The 16,307-nt window shown below is 53.4% G+C and overlaps 1 protein-coding gene across 4 annotated transcripts in view; it reads left to right on the top strand.

Annotated features, from left to right (window-relative positions):
- LOC103350987 (uncharacterized) overlaps positions 1-16,307 on the top strand; it is a 78,664-nt gene that overhangs the window by 21,812 nt on the left and 40,545 nt on the right. The window lies entirely within an intron of this gene.

Below are 16,307 nucleotides of genomic sequence, written 5' to 3'. Positions count from 1 at the left end.
GTTCTCGGGAGTCTGATGTCCTCCCTCAGTTTCTCCATGGCTGAGGGAGGCGGATATGTTTTTGGATTGAACCCAAACCAAACAGGTAATTCTAGAGCGGATGACGTTTGGCACGTGACATTGGGGTTGGCTGTTTTTGTTGAATTTTTCTTTTCTATTTCTCCCGTCGTTAATGGGTTCCGCGGAAGATCCCTTTGATGTTCCTGGCGTTTCTCCACTCCCCTCCTCAGGCAAGGGGCTGAGATGCTGCTTGGGGCTCAGGACCCAGATTCTAGTTCCTGCTCTCTCAGCCGACGAGTGTAAGGCAGTGGAAGCTGGAAGCCTCAGGAGCCCCGTCCGCGGTGGTAAATATTTGAGTGGATCGAGTAGGTGAGGGCGTGTGTGCTTAGAAACTCATGCCCATGCGTGAAAGAAGCTGCGCTGGGCCCGGCTTGCTCATCCCTGCCACGGGGCAGAGTACACCCAAGGCTACATCCTCTTGTTCCATGGCCGGCTGACGTCACTTCCTTATGTACCCAAGGCTGCCCACACCCAGCCGCTATTTCCTGTGCTGGGTCAGGAACTGCTGGTCACTCGTCTGCCAGCCGCTGGGTCGCTCGTACTCACCCGTCAGCATTCTGGATCCCTCTGCTGTGTCCCTGGGTCTCCTCACGACGCGCCTGCTTGCAAACCTGAGCTTGGTTTTGGGTTCCCAGCCTCTGCTGGGGCTGACCACGTGCAGACGGGCTCCGTGGCAGCCACCAGAGATCCAAGTCCCTGGTGCTGATTGGCAGCAGTCATCTCCTTGACCATTGTGGTTTCCACTCTTTTTCACCTGTGGCCTCCGCCACTTTTTTTTTTTTTTTTTTTTTTTGACAGGCAGAGTGGACAGTGAGAGAGAGACAGAGAGAGAAAGGTCTTCCTTTGCCGTTGGTTCACCCTCCAATGGCCGCCGCGGCTGGCGCGCTGCTGCCAGCGCACTGCGCTGATCCGAAGCCAGGAGCCAGGTGCTTCTCCTGGTCTCCCATGGGGTGCAGGGCCCAAGCACTTGGGCCATCCTCCACTGCACTCCCGGGCCACAGCAGAGAGCTGGCCTGGAAAAGGGGCAACCGGGACAGAATCCGGTGCCCCGACCGGGACTAGAACCCGGTGTGCCGGTGCCGCAAGGCGGAGGATTAGCCTATTGAGCCGCGGCGCCAGCCTCTCTACCACTTCTTATTAAAAATCTTACTTCTCATAAAAGTTACTCCGTGTGTCAACACACGTTCATGAAACCCATATATATTTTCCAACTTGACTTCATAGAAACATAAAGCCTGACAAGTTAATTTGGAGTTTGGAAACGTGTTTATTTTATGTGCTGTTGGAGTTTTGTGGATTAATGTCTCTGCTGTTTATTAAGACATGGCGGAAAAGTGCCCAGAGTCTGGGAGCAGAGAGCAGGCCCTGAAATCTGTTGGTGCTGGGGCAAGATACATTTGGATAAAAGTTTATTTTGTTTTCTCATCTTTCTCGTTAGCCTTTTTATTTTTTTCCTAAAGATTTATTTAAAAGATTTATTTAACAGGCAGAGTGACAGAGGGAGGGAGGGAGGGAGAGAGAGAGAGAGAGAGATCTTCTGTATGTTGATTCACTCCCCAAATGGCTACACTGGTGAGGACTGGTTTGGGTTGATGCCAGGAGCCCAGAATCCCAATCAGCTCTCCCACGTGGGTGGCAGGGTCCCAAGTATTTGACATTGCTTTCAGCCTTTTGGCTAAGAAGCAAGTGTAGTATCAAGTATTTGGGACATCTGCTACCTTTTCAGGTGCATTAGCAAGGAGTTGGATCAGAAGTAGAACAGCCGGGGCTCAAACCAGTGCACCAGTATAGGATGCTGGCCAACTGGAGGCTTAGCACACTGTGCTATGCTGGCCCCTCATTAGCCTTTTAATAAAGTAATATTTTTATTAACATATGCGTACAGAAAAGTGAACAAGTTGTAAGTGTTCAGTACCAAGTGTTCACAGCCTACAATTAACACCTGGATCAGCCAAAAAAAAAAAAAAAACAAAAAAAAACAAAAAACAAAAAACCCAGAAAAACAGAACATGGCCAGACCCTTCAGAAGGTGCCTCACTTGTTTTTGTAGTTACTGATACTTTTCCAAGGGTGACCCCATGTTGACTGCTGAAATCACAGCGTGGTTTTACATTAGTTTCGCCTGCTTTTCACTGTTGCACCAGGGAACTCAGTTTTCTTCCGTGGTCTGCCTTCTGTCACTCATCATTTTTCTTGTGCCATTCATCATGTCATGAGCCATTGTAGGTTTCCATTATCGTGGCTGTGTCATATTCCCTATCGTTACCAGACCAGTTTGTTTTCCATTGTACAGCTGGTGGGTGTTTGTGTGCAGACTTTGCACTGCTGTGAATGTGTTTGTACATATCTTTTGGTGAATCAGTATGCATGTATATACATACATATACACACAGATATAGCGTCATTGTACATACACACATGGGTATAGACACACATGTATATGTTGGGTAAAGACTTAGGAATGGAATTGCTGGATCATAGTTTTAATAATGACAAAGCATTTGTACCAACTGTGCTCCCACTAGTAAAAGAGTTCTAGTTGCTCCAAGTTCTTGCCAGTATCTGAAATTATCATTCTTTTTCTTTGGATTCATGCTGGTGGGTATCTAGTCACATTGTGCTTTTTTAAAAAACAGATGTGCTTTTTTTTTTTTTTTTTTTTTTTTTTTTTTTTTTTTTTAAGTTAGAGTTACAGAGAGGGAGAGACAGAGAGAACAAGATCTTCGATCTGCTGGTTCATTTCTCAGATGGCCACGATGGCCAGGACTGAGCCAAGCCAAAGCCAGGAGCCAGGAGGCAGGATCTTCATTGGGGCCTCTCGGAGACATGAGTGGCAGGGGCCCAAGTACTCGGGCTGTCCTCTGCTGCTGTTCCCAGGCTGTTAGCAGGAAGCTGGATCTGAAGTGGAGCAGCCAGGACTCTGTCACCCATATGGGATGCCAGTGTCATAGTCAGCGACTTTACCCGCTATACCACAATGCCGGCCCCCATATTGTGCTTTGATCCGAGTATGCATTTTTAATGATGGCAATTGGGTCTCTTCTTTTGAAAAAGTGCCTATGTAAGCCTTTTCCTCATTTTTCTCTTGGATTGTCTGTCTGTGTTGTTGGGTATACCAGGTACCTACAAAGGTTCATGGAAAATGAAATTCAGAATGTCTATTTTGGCACGAAAATTTTGAAATCCATGCATAACTTTTTTCATAATGTGCATTTTTCCATGAACCTTTTCAAGATCCTTTCATGAATGGATTTGAGGATTTTTTGCGCCAATATAAATTTCTCCTTGGATTCCATTTTCCATGAACTTTTTGAAATACTCCTGTATTTTTTCCTTTCAGTGACTTTTGGCATCCATACCTTTATTGATATAGGGTTAACCCACATGAAAGCATCGGCATTGTATAGAGTGCTCTGTATAGTGACCTGTTTCTCTCTGCTGGCTCTGGTCAAGTGGAGACTGCATTCCATCAATGCGCACCCACAAAGGCACTCTAGGGATTCTGGGTGGGGCAGGGACTCTTCACGTTCCTGGCGTATTAAGTGCTGCTTGCTGGTGCCTCTGGGAGAACATCAAAAATACGGGTCCTATTCAGGGGCTTACTCCGTGCCATGTCGTGTTCTGAGCGTTTCGCATGGGCTGTCTCACTTCCCCAGTGAGCTCATCAGTGAAGTACGGTTTTCAGCCTCATTTTCAGGTGAGGGGACTGAGGCCAAGAGAAATTTCGTGATTGTCTTGGGCCATGCAGCCGAGAGTCTGTCTGGTAGAGCCTGTGCTCCTAGCCACTGTTTATGTAGAAAACTGCATTTCTCAAAGCTGCTCATTCTTATAGAACCTGGGGTAGCGCCCAGCACATAGTACGTGCTTAGTCAGTACCTGCTGAGTGAGAGAGTGCTGGGTTAGGTAAAGTCTTCATCGACAGGGAAGTGTGTATGGCAGGGCGGTATTTCCGTATGGAAAGCAGTTCCGTTCCATCCTGGTGTATCTTTGCCTAGAGCAGCGTCTGTCACCAGTAGGCATCGTAGTGCACGTTTGTGGAGTGAATGAATCTATCACAGGCAGACTGTGAACCCTGCCTGGCAGATGGGTGAGCTCAGAGGACTGTGCAGGGGCCGGGACCCCGGCAGGCTCGTCGTCAGCAGGGGCCATGCTGATGGCCCAGGGAGAACTCAGTCTGGCCGGCAGCATCCAGTTGTGCAGCCCCAAGGCAGCCCTGTTCGTGGCAGCGGAACACAGTGTGATGTCAGCAGGCGAGGTGTCCCAGTTACAGGCAGTCAGGTCAGGAGAGGGCTCAGCAGGAGTGCAGGGCTTGCAGGATTCAAGGTCAGGTAATCCAAAGTCACAAGGTTGCAAGCAGTGAAAGTCCAGGCTGGCTGGAGACAGAAGCCAGGGAGCCCTTGGAGGGAGCCAATGCCCGGGCCGCGTTCCCCTCCTGAATGAGGCCTTTCTTTTCAGGCTGAACCGAGGGCCTGGGAGGAATAGAGCAGACCTCAGGCCGGGCGGGGTGCGGGGAACTGGAGACTTCTCCAGCGCTGGAGCCAGAAAGAACCTTCGCGAACGCCTTGCCAAGCTCTTCGTGTGACGGGTGAGGAAATTAGAGTGTAAGTGAGAGGTTGTTCAGCCAGGGTTAGAGCCAGCCCTGGAGCCAGGTGCGGTGCGGCTTTCCCACTGCTTGTTTTCTAGCAAGAAAGGAGGGTCATTGGGAAGGGTAGTGCTGGGGCGGGGAGGAGGACACTCCATGGTGCAAGCCTCAGAGAGGAAGGTGGGGAGCCGCTGGATGGGCCCGGAGAACAGCCATGCCGGGGTGGGAACGCCAGGGCCCCGCTTAGATGACGGCCGCCATCTTGACCCTTCAGTAAGTTCCATGAGGACAAAGTCTTTTCCGTTTATATTGAAACATACAGAAAAATGCTTGGCGGACAAGGGCTTGAAACTTTCTAAGATTACGGTAAATACACATAACGGAAGTGACTGTCTCATTTTTAAGTGTTCAGCTGAGTCGTGCTGGGTGCCTCCGTCCTGTGGTGCAGCATCACCACCGTCCATCCCCAGGACCCTGTCCATCGTGCGGGACTGAAGCTCTCTGCCCGTTAAACAGCAACTCCCCATTTTCCCTCCCCCAGCCCTTGGCTCCCACCCTTCTACTTCCTGTCTTGATGCTGTGATCAGCAGTGTTGTATGAATGGGACCTGTGGAGTGAAATCGTGATGGTGGTGTTACGTGGGGTCTCACTGAGGAGAGAAGTCTGCTGGCAGTGGAACGAGTCACAACGTTTGTGCTTTTTCGACTGGCGTATTTCACTTAGTGTGCTGTCCTTGGTTCACCCACGTTGTGGCGTGCGTCCGAATTTCCTTCTGTTTGAAGGCTGAATTCCATTGTAGGGTTCTACCCCAGTCCTACCCCATTGCGTGCTTCTTGGATTACTTACCCGCTCAGAGATGTCGAGGATTTCAGTATTTGCCGCTCAGCAGTGACTGGCACGGATGCTGGCTTCAGTAGGAATCAGTAGGTAGTTGCCGCATAATTTTTATTTACGTTGAGCATCGGCGATACTCAAGTGGGCTGTCCAGCAGGTATTCCAGGGTGAGCCTGGACTCGAGGGTGAGGATGACCGCCACAGGGGAGGGGTGAAGCTACGGTTGTGAGGGTGCCTCCAGGGACACGGGTTGAGCAAAAGTGGCAGGGCCCGGAGTTAGCCCAGTGGATGCAGAGTCATGAGAGGCAGGAGAGGTGGTCTTAGCATAGTACCTTGCACTTAAAACAGGAAATTAAAGAGACAGGGACAGTGAGTAGTGTCCAAATCAGGAAGGGTGAGGTCTGAGGACAGACAAATTGGCAAATAGTGTCAGGACATGAACTCTGACATCATTGTTGGGCCCAGAAAGAAACTTTTTTTTTTTTTTTTTTTTTTTTTTACCAACAAAGGTTTATAAAAACCCATTTATTTATTTATTTGACTGGCAGAGTGACAGAGATATCTTCCATCCTCTGGTTCATTCCCCACATGGTCAGGACAGCCAGGGCTGGTCCAGAAACTTCACCTGGGTCTTCCACATGGGAGGCAGGGACTCGAGTACTTGGGCCATCGTCTGCTGCCTTCCCTGGCACATTAGCAGGGAGCTGGATCAGAAGCAGAGCAGTCAGAACTTGAGCCAGTGTTCCAGTATGGGATGTTGGTGTTGCAAGTGGCAGCTTAACCCCCTGGGCCACAACACCAGCCCTCTACAGAGACTTCCATAGAGAGGTGGCGGCACAGGTCCGAACACACGGTCAGAAGAAACATACCTGAAGCAGCCAGAGTTATTAAGTGCCAGGCAGCAGGAGAAGCCCTGAAACTGGCATGGGCAAGCAGCAGTAAAGATTCATTAGCATAGATCTTTCTGAGGCTTCATGGAAGTCTGGAACTTGACCGTGCACTGAAATTGTGTTGTGTACCGTCAAGAGTTCACTACCAAGAGTATGAGGAAGTGGCAGCAGCAGTGGGAAAAAACTTTGTAGAAAAATGGCAAGGGGACCAGAATGAGGAGATGGAGGGCAGGGGGAAGTGGGAGATAGGCAGGCACTGCTGTGATTCCCTCTCCTTGGGGAGCTGGAGTCGTGAACACCTAAAGGCTGCACCTGACATAGCCCAGCAGCCGTGTTGATCATTGCTGGACACCAAAGAGTTCCCAGGGCAGCTGTGGCCCTGTGTGTATACTAGGATTTCTAACCTGGGCTCCAGTAGCTGTGAATACCTGGCTCCGTGTGATGGACACCCCTGGTTGCAACGTGAGTGTGGCCATTTCTGAGTCTGAGTCAGAATCAGAGTGTGTATTTGGTTCAGCCAGCATTCACTGAGCACCCTCTGAGAGATGCCGGGACAGAAAGATAAAAGGCCGAGGTGAAGAAGAAGTGGGAGGTGAGCCTTGGCTGTACCTAGACACGGAGCGGAGTCTCCGGGGACGTTCCTTTCTGCAGAACCAGGGAGAGTTGGGGGAAAGACCATGAAAGTGGATGCCCTGTCTGCTCCCACCCCATTCTACAGCTTCCTGCACGGATGCTGAGCACCGGAAGCTCAGCCCTGGGGCCCCTCAGCATCTGCACAGCCGTGCGCCCTGAACAGCGGGGATGCGGGGCCGGGGCCTGGGAAGTGCTGGGGGAGCTTGTCACCGCGCAGACTGCCCGCTCTGCCGTGGTTGGGACATCACCGGACGAGAGAGTCTTACTGCTGAACTTTGCTGACCAGCGTTGTCGGTGATGCGTGCCTGCAATGTTACCTGTCCCCCTCCAGAGATGGCTGCTTTGCAAATCCTTGGGTACACCTGCAAGGTTGGCCCTGGCTCCCCCAGCACTGACTTTTCAAGCTAGTGCCGCCAAATCTAGGCTGCCCAGAAGCTGTTTTCTCTCCAAGAAAATGCCTGGAGCACCTGACAGGGTAGAAACGAGGGACCCAAGCACGTGGAGCTTGAGATGCCAACCGCCAGTGCAGGAAACTGCCGACAGCGCGAGGCGTGGAAGCCAGGACCCTCAGGGAGGCTGCAGGCCTCTGCAGGCCCGTGCCTATAGCATCTCCGGCGCCATTGCTCACCCCAGCCCCACAGCAGGTTCCCGTGTGCTTCCTGAGCTGGCCCAGCTCCCGAGAGCAGGTTTCAGGAAGCCTGACGTGCAGACAGTGGGATGGTAATGAGAGCTGAATTCACCAGGTGTCTGAGGCATGCCAGGTGCTGGGCTAAGTGTGTTTAATATATGAACTCATTGAAAGCTCACGGGAACTCTTGGGGGGTAATTGTTATGCTTGACAGATGAGGAAACCAAGTCAGAGAATACGGTTCCTCCGCCTGAGAGCGCTCAGCTAATAATATGCAGAGGCGGAACCGGATCCAGCCTGGCTGCAGCCCCAGCCCCGCTGGGGATGTGTGGGGGCCTCCAGGGGCCAGAGCAGAGAGATCAGCTGCTGACCAATCAGACGCCTAGATCCGGTTTCTCCCAGTTGGAGCCAGCAGCTCCTGCTGCTTCAGGGAGGGATGGCTGCCCTGTTGTGTTACCCAGGTTTGCCAGCAGGATTAGCCTCCACCTCATGTCAAAACAAGCCTAGCAGGAAGAAGACCAAGAGACAACTCATGACTCCAGCAGAAGGAGCTCTGATGCGGAGGCCGCACGGCCCAGGCTGAACCCCGGCCGCAGCGTGTGTTGCTGAGCGGGGCCCTGAAGACCCCTGGTTTTCCAGGTGTGGACAGCCAGGCCCAGCCTATTGTGGCACTTGGTCTCCAGCAGCCTGCCTTCTCAAAGCGGGAGAGCCCTTTGCGCCCTGTGAAGTTCAGTGGGGTCCTGGCCAACTCTAGGCAGCCCGGGGCGAGCCTAGGGACCTAGGGCGACTCCAGCGTCCCCTCTGCAGGAGAAAGATTGAATTTGAGCCAGTTTCCAAAAATATGTACATTTTTCATTGCAGTGGAACCCTTCCTTAATACTGAGCATGAACTGATAGGTGTGGAGTGTGAAATGGTTAAAGATAGAAGTGTCAATTTCAGAAGTGGCAGTAAGTGGGGCGGTGGGGAGCCTTGGGGAAGTCAGACTTCTCTCCGAGCTCTTCAGGGAGCCTGTCCGGTGCTGCCTACATGCCCGGGCACCCGTCATCCCCACCCCTCGCGTCATCCTTGCTCTTGCCGTTCTTGTTGAAGACGTTGCATTCCTCAACTTCTGTCTCCTGGTGGAGGATCTGCCTCCCGTGGTTGCTTTCCCTTCCAGGTTCCTATCACATCCATTAACTGTTTCAGCCACTGGGCCCCCTCTACTGTCCAGCGATAGATGAACACATATTTACAAGCTCTCAGTACACACATGACATTTGTGTTGTGTGCATACATGTGTGGTTCATATATGTGTGTGCATCTGTACCCATAAACATGCGGACACATGGCCCTTAAAGAAACAGTGTATCTTTATGTTTCTCAGTGCCTAGCACATAGCAAGTCCTCAGTAAAGTTTTTTAATCCCCAGGGTCGTCTTCTGTGTCTCTCCCAAGTGTCTTGCCTGTGTATGGTAGTGTTCTGTGGCTGTACAATATGCCACGTGAATCCTCCATCAGAGTCTCCATCCCGCCAGATACTAGCCTGGGGAATACGCTTAGCTTTCTCATCTTCGAGGTGGAGGTGATAATGCGTACTGAGGGCCTGTGACGTTGCAGGCACTGTCCCGGGCCCTGGGCATTCAGCACTTGACAAAGCAGGAGTCCCTGTCCTCAGGGAGCTAATTCCAGCCATTTTCAGGTAGAGCTGCCCAGAGGTGCCTGAAGAAGAGGAGGAGCAAGGAGTCCCTTCAGCTTGGTCACGGGTGGGGCTGCAGTGGCGTGGCGCCGGCCCTGGCGGACCGTGTGTGGCACAAGGACTCGCTGAGCAGGAGTTCTGCTGTGAGATGAAGAGCAGAAGAAGAGCTGCCTGTACAGGGGAGTGAGACCTAGGAGCCAGGGCGCTGCACCTGCCCCACCTTCCCAACACCAGGGAAGACACGCCTGGCCCCTGTGATGTGGACTGGGGCAGTGCCCACTCTTGCAGCCTCACTGCAGCGCCCACTGCAGGCAGCCTGACTGGCAGAGGCTTACAGCCATGCGGGGACAGAAGGAGCAGCTACTGGAGACACCCTGAGAATCTCCCCCACACCACACCCAGCCTGTGCCAGGGCTGGATGCTGAAGTAGCTGAGCAGGTCTGGGGTGACGTCCCCTCCGAGTGCCCTGGAGGAAGTGCAGGGATGGAGTGGACTCGCTGTGGATTGCAGTTCCCATCACCGTACTCTGTGACAGGTGCTCAGACATATGTCCCCTTTGCTTGCTGCTTTCTTAGAATGACGGGGGTGATGTGTCACACACACACACACACACACACACACCCTGAGCAGCTCCTCCATCCCAGAAGTACCCTCTCCCAGGATGTTCTGAAAGAAGCCACTGTGGCATGGCCATCCTGGATTTGACTGTACCGTGATGGTGGCCACCTCTGACCACCCTGTTGGGCCTCAGATCCCACACCAGCCTCTTTCCCAGAGATGCCCAGTGTCCATGGACCTCTGTCCCTCTCTTAGCGTGGTTTTGAGTAAGTCGTACTTGACCTTTGCCATGCCTCAATTTCTTCTATAGAATCGGGCTGATGATAGTTGTAGTTACTTTGTAGGATTATTGGATTGATATTATCAGGATTGAATGAGCATGTAAAGGCTTTAAAATCATGTCTAGCTAAGAGTTAAATGCGCTTTGTTTTTTGTCTGTTAGTACACACTTTGCCACATTATACAGCACTGGTGGACTGGTTTGTCTTGTGAGCTTATTCTGGGCAAAGGATCAGGTATTTCTTTTTTAAAAAATACTTATTGATTTCTTTATTTGAATGATAGAATGAGAGGCAGAGATAGAGACAGAGGTCTTCCATCCACAGATTCACTCCCCAAATGACTGCAATGGCTGGGCCTAGGCCAGGCCCAAGCCAGGAGCCAGGAACTCCATCCTGGTCTCCCATGTGGTGGCAGGGGTCCAAGTACTTGGGCCATCACCTGCTACTTTCCCAGGCACATTAGCAAGGAACTGACCTGGAAGCAGAGCGCTGGGACCGGAACTCATGCTCTGATACGGATTGGTGGCATTGCAAGTGGCTTTGTAACCTGCTGCACCACGATGCCCGGCCCATCTAAGGAAGGCATCTCTGCAGTCGCAGCGCCTGGCCCATGGTTGGCACTCCATAAATACGTGCTAAAAGAACTCTGACCTCAGGATTTCGGCTGCGATGTGCAGAGACATAAGGCAGGGAAGCGTCTGGCAGGGGCGGTGAGGGTGGTGGTCAGAGGTGTGGTGTACAGGGAAGTGGTGAGGGCGGGTTGGAGAGCAATCGGGACCAGGTGCTGGCAGAATGTGTACCCAGGGCATGGCGAGGGGGCAGTGAGCAGGCATGGGAGGATTCCGAGCAGGGGAGGGACTTGAAGCTGCAGGATTTCAGAGGCGATAGTGCAGGGAGCATGGAGACGGGATTGGAGGAGAGGGAGCCTGGAGCCGGCAGGGCGACCAGTTGAGAGGCTGCTGGGGACACAGGGCTGGAAGTCACGCGCTGCGTGGGCAGCATGTCCTATCCGCCCCCTCCCTCCTGTGCTCAGCCCGAGGAACCAGGCCAGCACGCTGTGACCTTCCTCCGTCCAGCCCTGGCTGTTCTCAGCCCTGCACTGGGCTATTTGCGGCCCACTCGCTCTGACACACCTTTCGTGGGTTGCCAGGTTACCGTGCACCCCCACCCCCACCCCCCGCTCCCCAGCCTCGATGTGTGTGTTTTTATTATTTTCATCTCAAAGTGAGAAACAGGGAGACTGCTGGAAGTAGGCCATGTGCTTTTATTTGCTCTTCTCACCAAGGACAGGCATGTTCCAAGCCCTGCGACAGGGCCCTGGTGCTCTGTGGAGGGGGCAGGAAGCGGGCTGTGGCAGAGGCGGGGACCCCACCCCAGGAAGGCGCGGCGTGTTCAGCCCTTCATGTGCCTGCAGCTGGTGGCCATTGTGTTTGTGGCCAGGGTGACGCAGCTGGGAGCCTTTGCAGGCCCTGGCACCCCAGTGTGTCCATGCTGGACACTGCCGCCTCAGGGCTGCTGTGCGCGGGAGCCCAGACTCAGCCTCCCTGGCAGGGGAAGACAGATCCCAGCCCCCGGGGACCCCAAGCACAGTTGCAGCCCTGCCTGTGCCGCCAGGCTGCTGCTGGTGCCTGTGTCTGCCGACCCAAGGCCACTGTCATCGGCAGGGACAGTGGCTGAGGAAAAAAGGGAGTTGCTCTCAGTGGGCCTGTGCCGAGCGCCTGCTGTGTATGCAGTTTGGTGTGTAGTGTCCACTATGACAGTCATGTGGAGCTAAGGAGACGCCGTAGCCCCTGCCTGGGCATGTAGTAACAGGAACGGCCGTCTGTTGAGTCTTTCCTATGTGATGGGCATCACGCTGAGTGCCTTGCATATATTATCTCATTTAGTGCTCAGAGTAGCCACATGTCTCAGTTGTCGCTAGCACTGTTTTATGGATGAAGAGGCCGTAGAAGATGAAGCTGATTAACTTGCCGCAGGTCGCTGAACAGTGTGAGTTTCTCAGATTCCAGGCCCTTGCTCTCTGTCTCAGTGCTGTGTTGCCTTTCAGGTGTAGAGACCCAGAAGGAAGGATATTCTTTGGGAAATCCTGAGTTCACGCCCTCACCCTGCTTCTCACTAGCTGAGCGATCCTTGGCTCACTCCCCTGGCTTCTCGCATTTGCTCATCTGTAAAATGGGAATAATTGTGTGTATTTCACAAGGCTTCCGTGGGGCATGAAATGTGATCATTTATCATGGAAGCACTTTATAAAGCAAAAGCGGTTATGTATACATTGCACCTTATTTAAATAAGTCAACAGTAAGATCATTTTAAAGATACTTACATACAGATGTGGCTCGTGGGCACTGGGCTCTTTTTTTGTTGTTTTTAAGGCTATGCTTAGTTCTGCTTTTCCACCAGGAGCTGTCAGGTGTGAAGACAGGGTGTAGTTTGTCAACGAGGAACAGGAGCCGGGAAGTTTCCCAAGAGGGGAAGGGATTCGTTAGTATGTACAGCTCAGCGGCTGGGGGCCTGGGCTTGGAGTCTGCGTCCCAGCTGTGCGTCCTTGGTCGCGCTTTCAGTTCTGCCTGGCAAAGGGGAGGTCACACAGCACTGGCTCCATCCTGCTCTTGGGAAGGGCCCAGCACAGGGCCTGACACGTGGTCATGCCCAGTGGATGCTGAGGGCCATGTTCATGGTGGGGACACTCCGTCTGGGGAGGAGCAGAGCATGGGGTATGGTGGCCTGAGGGGTTGACCTTATTTGATGCCTCCCCCAGGAAGGGGACAAAGGGACATACATGTTTGGTGGGACTGAGGGCTGAGGTTACTGGGCAGCCTCGGGAGGAGACCAGACCCCTGGGAAGGGGCCTCATCTCCCACCAGGGCAGGGCAGTGGTGGCCAGGGCTGTGGGACCCAGTGAGGATTGGGAGGGAAGCGGCGTCCGCCTCCCCTCCTCCTGCAGACCCCAGGGCAAAGGCTGTGTCCTGGAGGTCAGCTGGCCAGATCCCAGCCTGGTCCGGAGCAGGTTACAAATCACAGGAGGACAGACACATTCCACGGTGAGGCCTGGCTTCGTCATCTTGGCTGCAGAGCAAAGTTTACTCAGAAAGAGTTCCTGCCATTTTTTAACTTGTTACTTGGTTCTCTGTGAGAGAGGAAAAGGAGGTGCGGCGAGCCAAGTGCTGGGGTAGGGGCGGGGCTGGGAAGGAGGTTGAATGTGGGGAGCTGGGACATGCTGCTCCAGCACAGGTGAGGCGAGTAACTGGGGACGGCCTCCAGGCAGGCAGCGGTTGGCCGTGGTATCGCGGCGTTTTACGGGGCTGAACAGGAGGAGCACGCCTGGCTATTCCGGTTGCACAGGAGTTGGCCTAAGGAGGTCATCCATTCCTGCATTCATCGGGACATGCGTCGGGCAGATGGTGGCCAGACGTGGTTGTGCCCTACCTGCGTGGACACAAAGGGCCATAAGATGCAGTCCAGGCCCGCAAGAGGCTTCCTGGCGGTGAGGCTGTTTTATAACTGTTCCCAAATCATGTTAGCTCTGGGAGCTATTTTAGGAACGCTTTTAGTTATGAACCATATCTTATATTTAATTTCATTCTCTTTCCCCTCCTGTCCTGGATTCAACAGCGCCATCAACAAACACTGCACGCCTGGTTTTGGCTTAGGGGTTGCAAGTTCTCAGAACAATGGTGAGGTTCTGGCTAAAGGCTCCTTAATTCACCAGAGCCGGTACCGGGAAGAGCCTCGGAGGGACTCGGGCCGTCTCTTGGGCAGCCCTCAGTCCTCCTGTGTCACAGGACCCCGAGCATGTTGGTGTTTGGAAAGGCCCAGAGCTGGGTGCCCAGGCACGTGAATTCCAGCCCACCCAGGAGTGCCCGGTGGCACGTGAGCTCCTCCTTCTGCATACCTGCTGAGGGCGCAGGAGAGCACTGTGTTCTGTGCCCGTGCCGGGTGAGGATGGCTGTCCACTCTTTCCCCAGCTGGAGTCTGCGTTTGTAGCCACGGGGAGCTCTGAGTGCCACAGTGGCCTTTCCACCTGTGCCACGAGGATGGTTAGCACCCGTCACCTTTGCCGTCAGCTTCGCGTGGGTCCATGGGGAGAAGGAAACCACAGAGAAGGTCCTCCTGGCATGGAGTGGGGGTCGCACTGGTTTCTAGGTCAGAGTGAGCCGCCCTCCTCCTCCAGCTGGAGAGCGAGGTGGGCCCTGGTGTCTGGGATGCGAAGGTTGGGTGTCCCTTTGTGTCCACTTGGGGACCCTTTCCTGAAGCTGGAGACAGAAGAGTGAATTCGTGTTTGATGAGTCCAGATCACAGAAGGGTGAGAGTCGCAGTGACCTCCAGGGGCCAGCGCGGGTAGGGAGGAGCCTTGGTTCCAGGGAGCCGGTTCCCAGTGTGTGTTTTGGGGACTTGGGGTCGTCATGTTGATGGGGAGGCCTAATCTAGCCCAATCAGGCAATCGAGAAGTATTGATTGAGTACAGCTAGGAGCTTCACTTCGGAAAGAGTGAAAAAGAATTCTAAAGCTTGCCTGGGCCCTTCCTTTGAAAGCTTCACACTAATTGGAGGCACCGGATGACCACCTGGGATATGAGACCTGACAGCTTATTATCAGGCTCTAAACTGGAATGGGGCTGTGAGTGTTGCTGGCATTTGGCGAAGGGAGAACAGTGGTTGTGGTGAACATGTGGCCTGCAGGACTGCCATCTGTCTCGCCCAGGGGAGCAGGGAGAGTAAGAGGTAAACATGTTGCTTTGTCCTGTAGAGTCCGTGGGTCTCGGACTCTGGTCCAGCACCCACGGTGTCGCAGCAGCTTCCCTTCCCTTGCTCGGAAAGGTGGAAAGGATCTACCCGATAGCACCCGGCAATGGAGCAGGTGACCACTGGGACCGGTTCCCAGCCCTGGGAAATCGAGCGCAGTAATGGAGATAATCTCTGTGTAGTGGCTCCGTGTGTTGCAGGTGGGAACGATCCAGCAAGGGCGTGGAGGCCTCTCAGATCGGGAGGGAGGGAGCGAGCGGGAGCGACTCACAGCGGGTGTGAAACAGGCTGCATGTGGGTGGGCGTGGAGGGAGAGGTAGGGACCCCTGCAGGGGTGGTTTAAACAAGAGAGCAGGCCTGAGGAGTACAGAGGAAGAGGGCTGTGCTGCAGGTCAGGTTTGGCTGAACTTTGGCCTGCTCAGGCCACTTTGGGAGGATTGTTCCAGTTCTTGATCCCAATTAGGAGAGAAAATGCCAAACTAGAGCAAGTTCAGGGGAGAGCCGCTGGCGTGTGAAGAGTGGTGAAAAACACGAGGATATTTACCCCAGAGGGATGGATTTCGGTTGCAGGGGCTTTGCTGGGCGCAGCATTGTGTCTTTAAGGGACAGTCAGGGAGGTGGCCGTCAGCCCCTCTGGTGCTGCAGTAGGCAGCCCTGGGGACACTGTGTGCAAAAACAGGGAGCGGATGGTGACGCACGGAACTGACAGCCATGCCCTGCACAGCAGCAGGGACGCATTAGGAGAAATGGGTGGTCAGATGTTTTTATCATTGTGCAGATGCCATCGAGCGCACTTGCACATGCGGGGACAGTGTGGCTGGGTCGCTGGACATGGCCTCTGGATGTATGACAGAGACGCAGCAGACCCCTGCCACAGGAGGCGGCTGCCTGCCCACCGTGGCTTACCATTACACAGCAGAGTTTTATGAGAAGGAGTACACCCTAAAATCCATACACAGGGGCTGGCGCTGTGGCGTAGCGGGTAAAGCCGCTTCCTGCAGTGCCGGCATCCCATATGGGCACTGGTTCAAGTCCTGGCTGCTCCACTTCCTATCCAGCTCTCTGCTATGGCCTGGGAAAGCAGTAGAGGATGGCCCAAGTCCTTGGGCCCCTGCACTTGCATGGGAGACCTGTAAGAAGCACCTGGCTCCTGGCTTCAGATGGGCACAGCTCCAGCCTTTGTGGCCGTTTGGGGAGTAAACCAGTGGATGGAATACCTCTCTCTCTGCCCCTGGCTCTCTTTAACTTTGCCTTTCAAATAAATAAATAAATCTTAAAAAAATAAAATAAAAATCCAAATATGACGAATATGGGAAATCCAGAACCAGTAGCATAGTGGTTTATTTTCAGTAATTATGTTCTGTCCATAGTTGTGTGGCCGTACGCTTGGATGACTGGCAGGGCGGTAGACATGCTCACACCAG

This window comes from Oryctolagus cuniculus, chromosome 13, assembly GCF_964237555.1.
Source record: "Oryctolagus cuniculus chromosome 13, mOryCun1.1, whole genome shotgun sequence".
In the NCBI taxonomy this organism is placed as follows: Eukaryota; Metazoa; Chordata; class Mammalia; order Lagomorpha; family Leporidae; genus Oryctolagus; species Oryctolagus cuniculus.
Note: the sequence above shows the minus strand (reverse complement) of the source record. Positions and strands in the feature narration are given on the sequence as shown.